At 40.9% G+C, this 14,560-nt stretch overlaps 1 long non-coding RNA gene across 1 annotated transcript; it reads right to left on the bottom strand.

The window, feature by feature from the left end:
* Nucleotides 1-2,534: 2,534 nt before the first annotated feature.
* Nucleotides 2,535-5,848, bottom strand: LOC133790008 (uncharacterized). The gene is made up of 3 exons (XR_009873844.1): nucleotides 5,473-5,848; nucleotides 5,313-5,390; nucleotides 2,535-2,700 (listed from the first exon to the last, which is right to left on the bottom strand). It is a non-coding gene; the product is annotated as an uncharacterized LOC133790008 (long non-coding RNA).
* Between the last annotated feature and the right edge of the window lie 8,712 nt (nucleotides 5,849-14,560).

The following is a 14,560-nucleotide window of genomic DNA, read 5'->3' on the forward strand; positions in this document are numbered from 1 at the left end:
GATCCTCAGCTGGTGATAACCAGATCGAAGATCAATCTTTGAGAACACTGTCTTACCCTGCAGCTGATCAAACAAGTCGTCAATTCTTGGTAGGGGATACTTATTCTTAATAGTCAACTTGTTCAATTCCCGATAGTCTATACACATTCTTAAAGTCCTGTCCTTCTTCTTCACAAATAGAACTGGAGCACCCCATGGTGAGTAACTAGGCCTGATAAACCCCAAATCCAGAAGCTCCTGCAACTGTATCTTCAATTCTTTCAGTTTCTCCGGTGCCATCCTATATGGTGCCCTCGACACTGGCTCTGTCCCCAGTGCCAACTCAATAACAAACTGAATCTCTCTACGTGGCGGCAACCCAGGAAAATCCTCAGGAAACACATCCAGGAACTCGCAAACCAATCTGGTCTCCTCTGGTCCTACTGGTGAAACTCTGGTGGTATCCACCACACTAACCAGAAAGCCTATACATCCACCCTGTAACAAGTCTCTGGCTTTCAACGCCGATATCCTGGGTACGCGGGGTCCATGCACCGCTCCCACAAAAACAAAGGGATCCTCTCCCTCTGGCTCAAAGGTCACCATCTTCTTCCTGCAGTCAATGCTAGCTCCATATCTAACCAACCAATCCATGCCTAGAATCATATCAAAGTCCTCCATACTCAACTCAATCAAATCTACTGATAAATCCCTACCATCAACTATCACTGGCAATGCTCTAATCCACCTCCTAGATACTACCAGCTCCCCTGTAGGCAAAATAATCCCAAACCCTGAAACATAATACTCACTAGGTCTACACAGTCTATCAATCACCTTACTAGAAACAAATGAGTGTGTAGCACCAGAGTCAATCAATACAGTAAAAGGACTGCCAGCACTAGAAAGCTGACCTATCACTATCAAGGGACTAGCCTCGGCCTTTGCCTGCGTCAGGGTGAACAGTCGAGCTGGAGTCAAGCTGTCCACCTTCCCCGCATCTCCCTTCTTCACTATCTGGCAATCTTTCCTGAGGTGTCCCACCACCCCGCACACATAACAGGCCTTAGCCCGACACTTGCCCGGATGGCGTCTTCTGCACCTTGTGCACTCAGGATAAGTCCTCCATGTATCACCGCCTCCTTGACGGCCACCCTGAGTACATCGACCTCTCCTATCAGGACCAGGAGCGATCGAAGCCTCAGGGGTCTTCCTCTTCAAATCACTGGGGCCTCCGCCCCTGCTAGAACCAGAATATGCAGGCACCGCCCTGTGGCCCTCCCTCCTCACTGCACTCTCTCTCCATATCTTATTCTCCGCTTCCTCAGCGGTAAGAGCCTTCAGTTGTCCCTCCAGGAACTGTCATAATTCTCACATCTTGGGCTAACATAGCATTAAGCCCTCTAATGAATCTGTCCTACCTAGCTGCATCAGTAGGCACAAGATCTGGTGCAAATTTCGCAAGCCTGTCAAACTTTAGGGCATACTCTGTAACTGTCATGCTACCCTGAACTAACCCCACGAACTCATTTATCTTTGCTGCCCTGATGGCAACATTATAATACTTCTGACTTAATAGAACCTTAAATCCTTCCCAAGTCAAAGCAGTAACATCCCAGGTTTGTGATGCCACCTCCCACCAGATTCGAGCATCTTCTCTTAACATATATGTAGCACAAGCCACTCTGTCATGTCCCTCTACCCTCATAAAATCAAGAATGGTAGTAATCATAGTCATCAACTGCTCAGCCTTCAGTGGATCTGGTCCTCCCTCAAAGATCAGGGGCTGCTGCTTCCTGAACTGCTCATACAACGGCTCCCACTTGTTTCCAACCTCAACTGGCTGCGCAACAGGTACCACTACAGGTGGCACAATGGGGGCAACACTCCCAGTTGTAGCCTGCTGCCGCAGAATTCGAATCTGTTCATCTTGGCTCTGAAGTCGAGCTTGCATATCTGCCATCAGTTGCTGCCAGTTCTCAGGGACTGGCGGAGGGGTCTGGCCCTGATCATCATCTCTAGGCCTAGACCTGTCGGCTAGTCGCGTGGACTTCCTTGGACGCATAATTATCCAAGTCAATCTACAGTCAACGACTCCGCAATTAGACTATGATGACAGGGTAATAATCCTTTCATGATCCATCACTGGAACTCTAATCATTCACAAGCAATCAATTTACGACAATTTTTTCCAGATATTCATCCACATAGCAGTGCTGATAAGCACGCCTTAATAACATCATGCAATAGTCAAGGGCCAGGCCCTATCAGTATCTCATGCTTCCTATTAATCAAACAGATATCAACAGTCATATCTTATTCAAATCATTTAAGCACATAATCATGTATACACAATTACTAGACCCTGAGTCGATCTTGTCTCTCGCGGCGAATGTACATGTCCAGCCAGTCTTCAGGAACCCATAAACCTAGGACGCTCTTGTAATGACCCAGATTTTCAAGACTCAATAATGCGGAAATATAAATGTTTTCATTTAACAAAATGTCTCAAAAACCCATAGAAAAAAACTTTTTTAAAAAGTCGTATGGCCATATTTAACATTTAGTTACAAACATGTTTTATAAAGATTAGAGTGAGCCTAGTTTAGGAAAATTACACAACATTTCCAAAAATAAAAAGGCTTCCCAAAAGGTCGGTCCACATGTACATTTGCAAGGAAGACTCCAGCGCTCACTGCTCTGCCTTGCCCTTGCACTTACCTACAACATGAAACAACTAGGTAAGCGAAAACGCTTAGTAAGATCAACTTTCAAACAAGCATATAGAGAATTAGGGTTCCGGACCCATCCGGGACCCTACACAATCAATTTCAAGAACGCTAAAGCATCCTGGCAAACTTATGGTCATGCCTGATAACCATTGATAAATTAATTCATAACTAGATAAAAAATCGTACACTCAGAAAATTCCCAGAACAAGCAGATATATTATATCACAACTATATCTTATCAATAATTATATCCCTGCACTCAGAAAATCCCAGAGCAAGCAGATATATTATATCACAACTTAATTCGAGACCAACGCTCGACAATTTCCAACAATTCATGCGTAACGCGCCCTCCAACATAATTGCTAATCTGTAAAAGAGAACCGAGTCCCCACACTAAGATCTAGCCAATAAATACTCTCATCAATGGTAACTATCGTGTTACCTAGGGCATCGCTACTTATACAAGAGTGTAATCCAATTTACACGGTTTTACGGAGACTTCTATGTTAATCAGTGGTGCTGGTCAGCAGTTGCCCCTAGGGTGTTCAGCCTCACTCAATCTTGGCAACCCCTAATATCTCTAGGCACTCTCACTGAATGGCCAATATTCACGGCTGCTATCCGGGAATAACTTATCAGAGCACTTGCTCGGATTCTAACCGTCCAATGATTAAGTAAGCATGAGGGCCCCTAGGTCCCATTTATCTTGGCGCCCCTAGGTTTAACCAGCTTATCCTCATCTCATGGCCACTCGTCGTGGTAATGAATCGGACATAAATAAAATCAAGCAGTGTGACGGGGATCAACCGTCTAGGATATGACGGACTTCTACCGTTCATATTTTCTAAATCAGCACTCACTAGACTAACGTCTCTAAGCAACTTTCTATGACAGCCTATATATGTGCATGTATCCCTATACTAACATACAAGACAATAATCATTTCATGTTGCAGCCATACAATATAAGTTGACTTACTTGGAGTCCTTAGCGCTCAGTAGGTTTTCACCCTCCAACGTTCAGTCCAGTTACGCTTAGCCAATACTATAGTTATCCATACAGTATACTCGGATTAATTATGGCACTCATAATTCATTATTATTATTATTTTGGGCAGTTTGGTCATTTTAATAAAAGTCATTTGTAAGGATTTATAATCCTTATTTGGTTTTAAACCTATTAAGAAAAGTCATATAAAAATATTCGAGACTAAACCCTAAGTCTCGGGGAGGCCTATCCTAAGGTCTCGATACCTAGGCTCGGGTATCAAAATGGTATTTTCCCACAATCCGCTAAAAATCTTATTCTTTCAAGATATCGCTATTAACCCGCACTTTCGACTAGTCGATTAAAATATGTAAGATTTTAGCCGGTATTATATCCAGAAGATACTAATAAATTCCTTAATTATTTTTAAAGAAAATAAACTCTTTAAATTTTCCTTTTAGTTTTCTTAAGGTTTTAATATCTAAAAACCGATTTAAGAAAATTGCCTAATTTGTCTTAATTAGGAAAACCGTTATAAATTTCTCATCTTGACTAATTAATTTTCCAAAAGCAATTAATCAATTTTTTACTTACTAGAAAAATAATTCATTTAATTATTTTCTCAAAATATAGGGTTTTAAACCCTCTTTTAATTTATTAACTATTAATAAATTAAATCTCTTATTTTTAGAAAGAATAAAAACTCTTTAAATAAAAATAATTCATTTAAACTCAAAGGGGTAATTTTAGTGAACATATGATTTCAAGACTTACCAATTTATATCTTGAAATAAGCAAAATTTTACTTTTTACCTTATGTTCCAAAATCTCATTTTTACACTAAGTGTGAAAAGCCTATTTTTCACATTTTTAACTACATACTTCGTTAGTTCATAACTTGAAATTTACTTACCCAATTGTTACCAAAATTTTCCAATTCCATTTTTGTTATGTCATTTAGGTCTTTGTAAAATCTTAGGTCAAAATGAGCATTTTTTATTGGTGAAATCATTTTCCAACAATGAGGTAAAAATGACCTTATTTTCAAGTCCTTATTTTTTTCCAAATTTTGACAGTTAATAACTTTCAAACCGTTTAATATTTTCTTACCAAATTTTACAGTGGACTAATAGGTTATGCCAGAAATATGTCCACAAAATTTTAGAAAAAACTGGGTTCATTTTCCCTATACAGTGGCTGTCCAAACTTGGTTCCGAAAATAAGAATACGAAAAAGCTGTTCTTTACCTAAACTTTGAAATAGGATAACTTACTCATTTCTAAACATTTTTTAGTGTTTCAAAAGCTCAATTTTATGTACTCAATCTCAACAACATCACAGTACAATTTAATTTTACAAAACCAATATACAGTGGCTGTTTGACCCCTTGGAAGTCACAGCTCAAAACATGTTTTGTTTTAGGGTATCCTACAAAACCCTTGGGGGTTTTGGTTCCCATTTTCAAAATCAATACTCATGCATCATAAAAATTATTAAACAACTACCATAACCTTATTACATCACCAACAAGAAACTTTAAGCATTAGATATACAAAATAATGCTTAAAACTAAAAACCCTACAACAAAATCATCAAAAGTAAATTTTTTACCTCTTTGGTGTTCTTGCTTAAGGTTTGGACCTTCCTATAAGCTTTGACTCCTTCAAACCTTTCAAAAACCCTAACCAACTTCTCCCAACAACATAGGTAATTAGCTATTTGAAACTCTATGATTAAAACTTGACAAAAGTCTAGATTAATGAGACTTTACCTTAGGGAAAACCCTTCCTAGACCAAGACTTAGCTTCCAAGTTTCTTTGGTGTTCTTGGGGTTGAAAATGGAGAGAACACTTGAGAGAGTCTCCAAAAATCAGATGAGAGTGAATGAGAGAGTGTGGGGATCGGTTTGGGGGTTAGAATAGCTCACAATACTCTTCAAAATATCACAAAACACTTGAGTGTTTTTCTACCCACTTGCCCACTTGACTTCTTAATTAAATGAGAATTGAATTTTATAAAATTTGGTTCACACAACTCTAAAAGACCACATGGCCGGCCACCCTTTGCCATATATGTGATCATTAATTTTTTTTTTTTTTTTTATAAAGGTTTCATAAGAAGAAAAGTCCAAATTGGCTTTTGACACATTTTTTCACTCTTATTAAGTTTTTATCACCAAACTTAACATTAATTAATTAAATTAAACGTCTCTCACATTTAATTTAATTAATCACATAACAAAATTTAATCTAAGGCCCATTCATGGAATATAATTCCCCATTTCGGTAAAATTAGGCATTTAACACAAAATGCCCTAAAATTTCCATTTTCTTTTAGGTTTATTATTTTTGACCAAACTTAACTTTTATGAATGTATTTTATGCCCAAAATATAATTGCCATGATTTTTCGTTTTATTTTCCGAGATTTTTACCCAATCAGGGTTTTTGTGTCGGTCTAGGACCGAAAGTCTTATCTTGACTTTTAAAGTCACAAAATTCATATTTTGGCTAGCAATAACTCATGGAATACTTACTAACAAAATATAATATTATTTAAAATAATATTCTTAACCTGGGGGAAAAATCCCAACCCGAGTCGTTTAAAGGTACCCAAAAACGTAGGACGTTACAACTCTGATACCAAGTTGTAACGCCCTGGATAGCCAAGATCGTTACACTGTGTGTTTATAAAAGTGCTAGACTTGCTAATCAAGTCATTTAATTAAAAACGTGTTACTGAAACTATAATGGAACTAGGGTTAAAAGATTTTGGCCTTAAAAGTCACATTTCTTTTAAATATCATTTCCTATTTACACGGGATCCCAAAAATGATCAGATTAAAATCACTTACAAAATATTCACGATTTAAATACAACATTATCCATACTAAGGAAAAATAGACAGTTCAGCGAACCCTGTCCTGATCCACTCCTCGGCCAAGGCGACCGAACAGATGACTAGGTACATTCAGCCCCGCAGCTCTCCATCTCAAGACTGGTCTAACTTGCCTTTTCCTTTACCTGCACCACGTAGCACCCGTGAGCCAAGGCCCAGCAAGAAAACACAATAACAGAGCATAAGCAATCAACAGACAGTCCAATATTTCATATTGCATAAACATGTTTTCAACCATATAAACATTCAGAATAACCAAGTATTCAGCATACTAAACATATCAACTCATATCATAGACCAATTCACAAATGATAACTAGGGTTAGCGCCCTCAGGTCGCATCCTCCATTATCCCACTAACTCCGGCCCGCTTAAACCGAGCTCAGTGAATATAAAGCTGCCCTTGGCTACCAGTGGCCAAGTCACACCCTGTACGCAAATACTGTGTACGGTACCCTTAGACCGCTATCACATGTCCCATGGCATAATACCATCAATGACATTATACAGATGCCGGGAGCTCTTAGTCCCATCACAAGCATATAATCGGGTGCAGTTTTCTTACCTTTGGATTTGTTAGCTTTGGTCACTATGATTCTTGAGCACGATCCCCCTTGAGCCCCAGCGCCCACCTAGTCACAACCATAGATCAAAATCATCACCAAACCTCAAGTTCGAACCCTAGCCTCGGGACCAATCTCGAGCCCTCGGGAAGCTTCAATTCCACCAAACGGGGTGGTGGAATCGAACCCCGAACTCCCGGGCAAAAACCCTTGAAAATAACTCAAAAACCCCTTTCTGGAAAAAAGGTAGTGCTACAGCGCTCTAAGGAGGGCCCTACAGCACTACAAGCAGAACCAAAACACCCTCAGAATGATTGGCCTAGCGCTACAGTGCCCAAAGGCTAGCGCTAGTCACAGATAGCCAAAACTGCATTTTCCCTTCCTGCGATTTCCCCGAGCCAACCCTTACCAAAACTCTTCCAATCCTCAACCAAACTTAAAAACAAGCTTATTAACATACTCCACTCATCCTAAGCATCACACTCATACAAAACCTAACCACATGCACCCCTAATCCCAAAATTCACCATAGTTGCTCCTAGACTTCAGAAACTCAGCAAAACAATCAAAACTTCAAAGTTTAAAGCTTAGAATTTTATACCTTTGATGGAAATTTGACTTTGAGTTAGCTTCTAGACCTCCTTAGCTTGCTCTTCCTCAATCCTTGGCTTGAATTCCCCTAAAGTTCCCATCAATTCACCTTAGACACCATAGTTCAAACAATCCAAACCAGAAACTGAAAACTCCAAAGTCTTACCTTAAGTGATGGTGTGTTCTTGCTAAGCCTTTGCCAATCCTTCAAGCCTAGCTCAGAATTATTGTTGCTCATCCTAACCTAACTCCCCTCTGAGCTTTGCTCCAAGAAAACTCAAGAAAATGATGAAGGAAAGCATAAACCGCCCCTTGGAAAAATGCCCTGCTTTCTTCCCTTTCTTTTTCTTTCTTTTCTCTTCTTTTCTCAGACTTCTACCTTATTCTACAACTTCCACTAAGCATAAAGCCTCAGCAATACCTATCTCTTAAAAGCCAAATGACCATAATGCCCTCCCCTTTAATCCTAAGTCTTTTAATCCACTTAGGGCTATTTTGGTCATTTTACTCAATTCTCGCTAATTCCTCAAATGTCTCTAATATTTCTCGCTTACTTCCCGATACCTAATTAATCACCAATTATATTCCTCGATATCAAAATAGATCCCAATATATTCACTAAATTCCCATTTATACCCCCAGGCTCGCCCCGAGCCGGGTATGAATCCCCGCCGTGACTTTTTCGCTAATCTGCCCACTAGGATCGTCTCGAATCACAAATCACAGATATATCCACAGAATAATGTGGTCTCGACAATTATCGCATCTATATACAGTGATGCCCTCAACAGGCCAAAATTACACTATGCCCTTTCTAAACTAATCAGGGCCTACATGCTTACTAATGCACATAGCCATGCATCTCAAATATTCAGATAGCCATACAACATGCTTTTAATCATTAAATCACATGTATTCCAATTATGCCCTCCCGGCACACTAATCAAGGCCCTTAAGCCTCATTAGTAAATTTGGGTCATTACAAAATCCTAAAATATCACTAAGGGTAGTTTAGTCATTGGCACATCCCTCTAAGTCCTCGAGTACACCTAAAAATTCTCGTTAATCCCGACATACTCAAATCGTTACCAAATTACTACCCGATACTTAATAAATCCCAAACTCACATTATCTACCCAAAATACCCCTAGGCTCCTCCCAAATCGGGTATTTGACCCTATTGTGACTTTTCAGCTAAACTGCTCCCTAGGACCGTCTTGGATCGTGCATCACAATTATATCACTACTCACATGTGGTGTCAATCACAATATACACAAATATTGCATTTATACCCTCAACGGGCTAAAATTACAAATATGCCCCTAGCAACCAAATGGGGCCCACGTGCATATTTAATTCACCTAAACATGCATTTCTAATTACATACTTATCAAATTCACACATATTAACATAATAAATCAATTATTGCCCTCCAGGCACACTAATCAAGGCCCTAAGCCTTATTAGCAAATTTGGGACGCTACACACGGAGTCACAAAAACGATAGAAAATGAGATGAAATCAAGGGGAAAAGATAAACAACACAAAAGATTTATAGTGGTTCGACCCCAATCAAATGGTAACAGCCTACGTCCACTTAGTGTTCTTATTGATGTATATTTCCAAGAACTGTTATCAATGAACTAGGGTTCATGAGTTTCACGAGCTTTCGGATGAATATAATTATGGTGGATAAAAACACACTATTTCTCTCTTAGAATTCTGAAGCTCAAAAGTTAAAACGTTCTCCAAAAGTCCCCTCTCTTGAGCCTTTTGATTCTTATTTATAGGCTCAAGGAAGTTTACATGGGCCAATGGGCCTTAATTACATTTAATACATATGTATCTAAATAATAATGGAAATTACAATTAATACGTAATTACAATATTACATATTTGAAGGAAATAAATGAAAATATGCGACCAGACTGGTCGCCCATAATTATGATTTCCGATGAGCCAATTCTCTTCTTGTCGATGGTCGAACAAATTATACTCATTTAAACTGCCACGTGTATCCCACGTGTAGGCCAATTTTGCCACGTCATCAGGAAGTCCTTTTTTTGGTAAACAATTCTAATACGTGAAGTTAAATTTGAGTTATAAAACGTATGGTTTTATTATTTTTGAAAAATTATTATTGTAAAATATCTCAAAAATATCATATTTTTAATTTGTTTAATTATTTATTTAAGTTTAAGTCAATATCTAAAAAATATCCTATTTTAATTTGTTTAATTATTTATTTATTAAATTTTATTTAAGTTTAAGTCATATTTACTGTTGACGCCGTTTTTCGTCAACAGTGAAAGAAGAGCATGTAAACAACAACTAGTAATGGCCAATAAAAATATGGTAATACAAAACACGATTTTTTACGTGGTTCAGCAGTTAAATCTGCCTAGTCTACAAGTCTTTTTTATTAAGCTCAAGATGATCTCTGAAAATTCTTCAAGCATGAATTCTTCAGAGTTTTTCCTCCAGATTCAGAAATTCGGTCATTTACAATGGTGCATGACCTCTCTATTTATAGTGAAGATTGCAGAATACTATCCCACATATTTTGGGTAGGTACTCTTTATTTGCAAATAAATCAAATGGCTTTAAATGCCTGTAATCCGATATAAAAGGAAACGTCCCCTGAAGACCAGAGGGCGTATAACTAATCAAATAATATCCCATGATTTTAGGGGATTTACAGTAATAAATGTAGATCGCGTCCCTTATAGATAACACTTTAAGATATCCGAGGTTATTATCATATATCACCAAGGCCTTATTCTCCCAGGTCTCACATCAACTTTCGAGCTAATAACATCTCCCGAGGTCACATGGCTTTCGAGATCGTACGCGTGCCAGGCTCGGAACCCCTGACCCGAGGTCATCCCTGAGGACAGATGCATCTCGAGAGCTACCCTGCGAGATCGTGTGGATTTCGAGGCCAACATATTCAAAGTCGTCTCAGCTTTGCAGGCTCGATGTCTAGTCTTGGAACATACTTCAGACTTTATGAATTCATTCGCTGCGAATCCAGCTTTCGAGGTCGCATTTAACATGGCCCGAAATCTGGGTATAACATCTTGCCCCCTCAAAATTATTTGTTCGAATCCTAAGAGAAGGAAACTTTTGAACTACTTTCTTCGGGAACCGTACCGTCATACACTTGAAAATGGACACGCGTCAGTTGGGTATTGCTCATTTATGGTACTTGAGTACCTTGGAAACCTGCCCACGATCATTCGTCTACCACCTTTTTGGTACCATCATGTCTTTGACCCCTGATCGTTAGATTTCATGAGGATTCTGGCCAATGGCCCAGATTAATCATTTTTATCACTTTTCTCCCTTTATATATTCAAGGTCTTCTTCTTCCCCTTATTTTACACGCATCAGAAACAAAAAAAAAAAGAAGGGACGAAACCAGAGGCCATCCCAAAGAACCTCTTTCTCGTGCATGTTCTCTCAACCGAAAAAACAAAGGACCTCCAGTTTGTTCGAGTCCGTGAGCTCATATTTGCAGCCTCTCCTTCAGTCAGCAATTTCTCTGCAATCGCCATTATTGTGTAAGTGTCCAATCTTTGTTTTCCCTTATCCCAGTTTTTGTTCATATTGTTCTTGTTATTTCTGTGAATGTACTAGTTTATTTTCTGAGTACAATACATTAGGGAATTTTTGTCCAATAGGCTTTTATGTTTTAAGTTTCCATACTGGGTTTACATCACTGGTTCATACCCAGTTTTGATGTTTTAGCAAGATTTCTGTTTTCTGGGTTTTAAAATTTTAAAAGACGTTTCTTGTACACCAAGATATCGGGTATAAAACCTTGGCTTTGAAAAATGCACGATACCCAAGGTTACCTTTTCTGGTTATCCGCCACTCTTTTTCCCCCTGATTTTTGGGATTCTCAAAAAAAATTGTCTACTCTCCTCCTTTTCTCGAGGAACGCACGTTCTGACTCTTTAATAAGGGTCTTAGTATCGAGCTTGTTTTGTTCCTAAACTCCGAGCTCGTCCTATCGAGCTCGTAATTCTTGCATGCATGGCCCTCACCATTTTTTCTTTCTTGCTAGATGTCACAGAATCTGGAAAGACGGTGGGGGTCGTTTCTGGCAATCCCTTACTTGCCAAAAACCCCGAGCCCGGAATCGTTGTTTGCTCGGAATCAACGTCGAATCCGTGAGTACGAGCTTGCACGCGAGCAGGAGGATATTCGAGCTCATTATCGCCGCCAAATAGACGAGGTCATAGAGAAGAAGAGGAGAACTCTTCGGGAGGCCCTTTATCCAGAGTCCAACTCAGGGCCTAGGCCGATCCCCCTCGACCCCGCATTAAAGGTCACCGTCGCATATAGTCCAGGAGAACTTCAATTTTCATTGATGGGGGATCCCTCTTCCTCGCAGCCAAGGAAAGAAATCTTTGAGGCCGAGCACTATTGGAGCTCAGTTACCTCGACAAGTCAAATAACTGACATTTTGGCCCTCCATGGCCTTAGGTTGTCAAGTTCTTTGAAGTGTCGAGCTCCGGCCGCTCACGAACGAAGCTGTTACGCCCCCGGGGATCGTGACAACAGGCTGAGATACGCGGCATGGAGCCAGGAACACATGAAGGCGGGGGTGCTGTTGCCTTTGAAGTCTTTTTTCAAGGACTTCACGGATTTTTTTGGGTTGGCTCTGTTCCAACTCAACACCAATTCTTACAGGATTCTGTCTGCCCTGAGGTCGCTATACCATGAGCTGGAGTGGGAAGGGCCTTCACCTCAGGAGATTTTATATCTCTTTTGTCTGAAAAGCAACCCCTCCCGAGCTTGGGGAGGAGATGGCTTTTACTATCTTTCAAGCTATCCCAAAGAGAAAAAGTTCTTTGAAGATCTCCCCAATCATCCACCTGATTTCAAAAAATCCTTCTTCTGGACAGATGGCCTGTCCTCGTCTCGATACTACTCATTCAGGCGGATTCGTAAGTATTCCAGTTTTCTTTATCTATGTGCTCAGGATTTTAGCTGTAAGACCCGTACTTAGTTGAAATGTGTCTTGCTTTCCAGCTAATTTTCAGCGTCCTACTCCTGACGAGGCAATGAAGGGGCATAGAGAGACCCTGCTCCAACTCCCTCATGGTAGGAGGTCTCTCTTGTACCTTCTACATGAGGATAAGCTCCAAAATTGCGGACTTTTGGGAGAGGGCCAGTCCACCTCTGACTGGTCCAATAAAAAGTATGAACATTGGGAGCAGGTGCCTTTGCCCACAGGCGTCCTCCCTCCAAGGAGAGAGGTGAGGCCCCCACTTCCAGTTCGCAGAAGGAGTCCGCCATCGGGGAACGAGGCTAATGACAAAGCCTCGAGTTCAGACTCGGATGAAGATAAAGCCATCCTTACCTCGAGAATGTGGTCCCCCACCTTACTAAAGCATAAACCCGATAGGTTAGTTTCATGCCCGTATGATAGATACCACTTCTACATATGGAGTTGGGTAGACGCTTGTGTTCATAGGTTTGATAGTTGGATCGGGAAGTATGACACCATGTATACTTCAGACGAGGTGTGGAACGGGATAGCTGTCCAATATGGGACCAACGATTATAGGGACCTTTCGAGGTTGACATCCACCTATAGGGAAGGTACTCCCCCCGCCTCTTCTGAAGATGGGGGAATTTCATGGTCCCCGAGCTCTAGTTCGACGGAGAGTTCCAGTTAGGTCTTTTCTTTACTTGGTTTTTTTTTTCTTTTTTATTTTCCAAGCTTATTATCATTATGTCTAACTCCGATTGGAACTGTGCAGGTGCCATGGACTCCGACCTCGACAATATCATCGAGAGTGGTGGCGCCAAAAGGAGCAAGTGTCCCAGGGCAGGGTCGCGAAAGGTGGATCGGCCCACCAAAGTTCCCAAAAGGATCGAGAAGACACCTCCTCCCCCAGCTCCTCTTGTTACCAGCTCCATCACAGCGCCGTCTTCGCAGGTCAGTGCCGCAACTGTGGCATCGACTTCGCAGGTCGATGCCTCTAACATGACCGAGCCTCAACTTCCTGTAGTGGTTCGATCGACACTTGGTCCACCTCCTAGAAAGCCTTCTGCTTCTCGAGCTCAGAAGTTGTCAGTTTCTACCCACATGGATGCATATGTGGTTGACAATGTCGCTGGGTCCCATGGGTCTACGCTGGTCTCGGATGTCATGTCCCGAATCGGCCAGAGCTTTGGCAGTCTCGAAGCTCCCCAATGGCAATGCTTGAACGATACCCAAGACTGCACTATCCTCTATGAGAAGAGTATTGAGCTCGCTGCCGCGGTAAGTTTCCTTCTACAGTCCTACTTCTTGGTTATAATCACACTGACCTGGTGCTAATGATGATTTCTTCCTTTGTCAGTCTCTTGCCTTTACTGCCCAGCTCAACTATAAGTTGAACAACGAGATCCATTCGAGCAAGTCTTATGCTCAGGAGGCGAAGGATCTCCACCTCAAAGCAAGCGATGACCTGAAGGCAGCAAATGCAAAGCTTGATGCAGAAGCTAAGGAACTTGAGGGCATGGCCACCGATCTTGGAAAACTGAAAGCTAGGCTCGAGGAGCTTGAAACGGAGAATGTCGAGCTCGCAGATCTTAAGAAGGAGAACGCTCGGCTCCAGGAGGCCAACAAGAAGCTCGAAGAGGAAAAGGCCGCCACCTTTGATATTATTGAGGGTGAAAAGGCTCGTCTCCTTGCTAAGTATAAAGAGAAGAAGGACCAGGCGGTTGACTCGGCCATGTACCGAATGTGGGCCAACAACGAAGACCTGGATACCAGCTTCTTAGGTCCTCTCGAGGCGAGGCTTCTTGA

Source organism: Humulus lupulus, chromosome 7 (genome assembly GCF_963169125.1).
Source record: "Humulus lupulus chromosome 7, drHumLupu1.1, whole genome shotgun sequence".
In the NCBI taxonomy this organism is placed as follows: domain Eukaryota; kingdom Viridiplantae; phylum Streptophyta; class Magnoliopsida; order Rosales; family Cannabaceae; genus Humulus; species Humulus lupulus.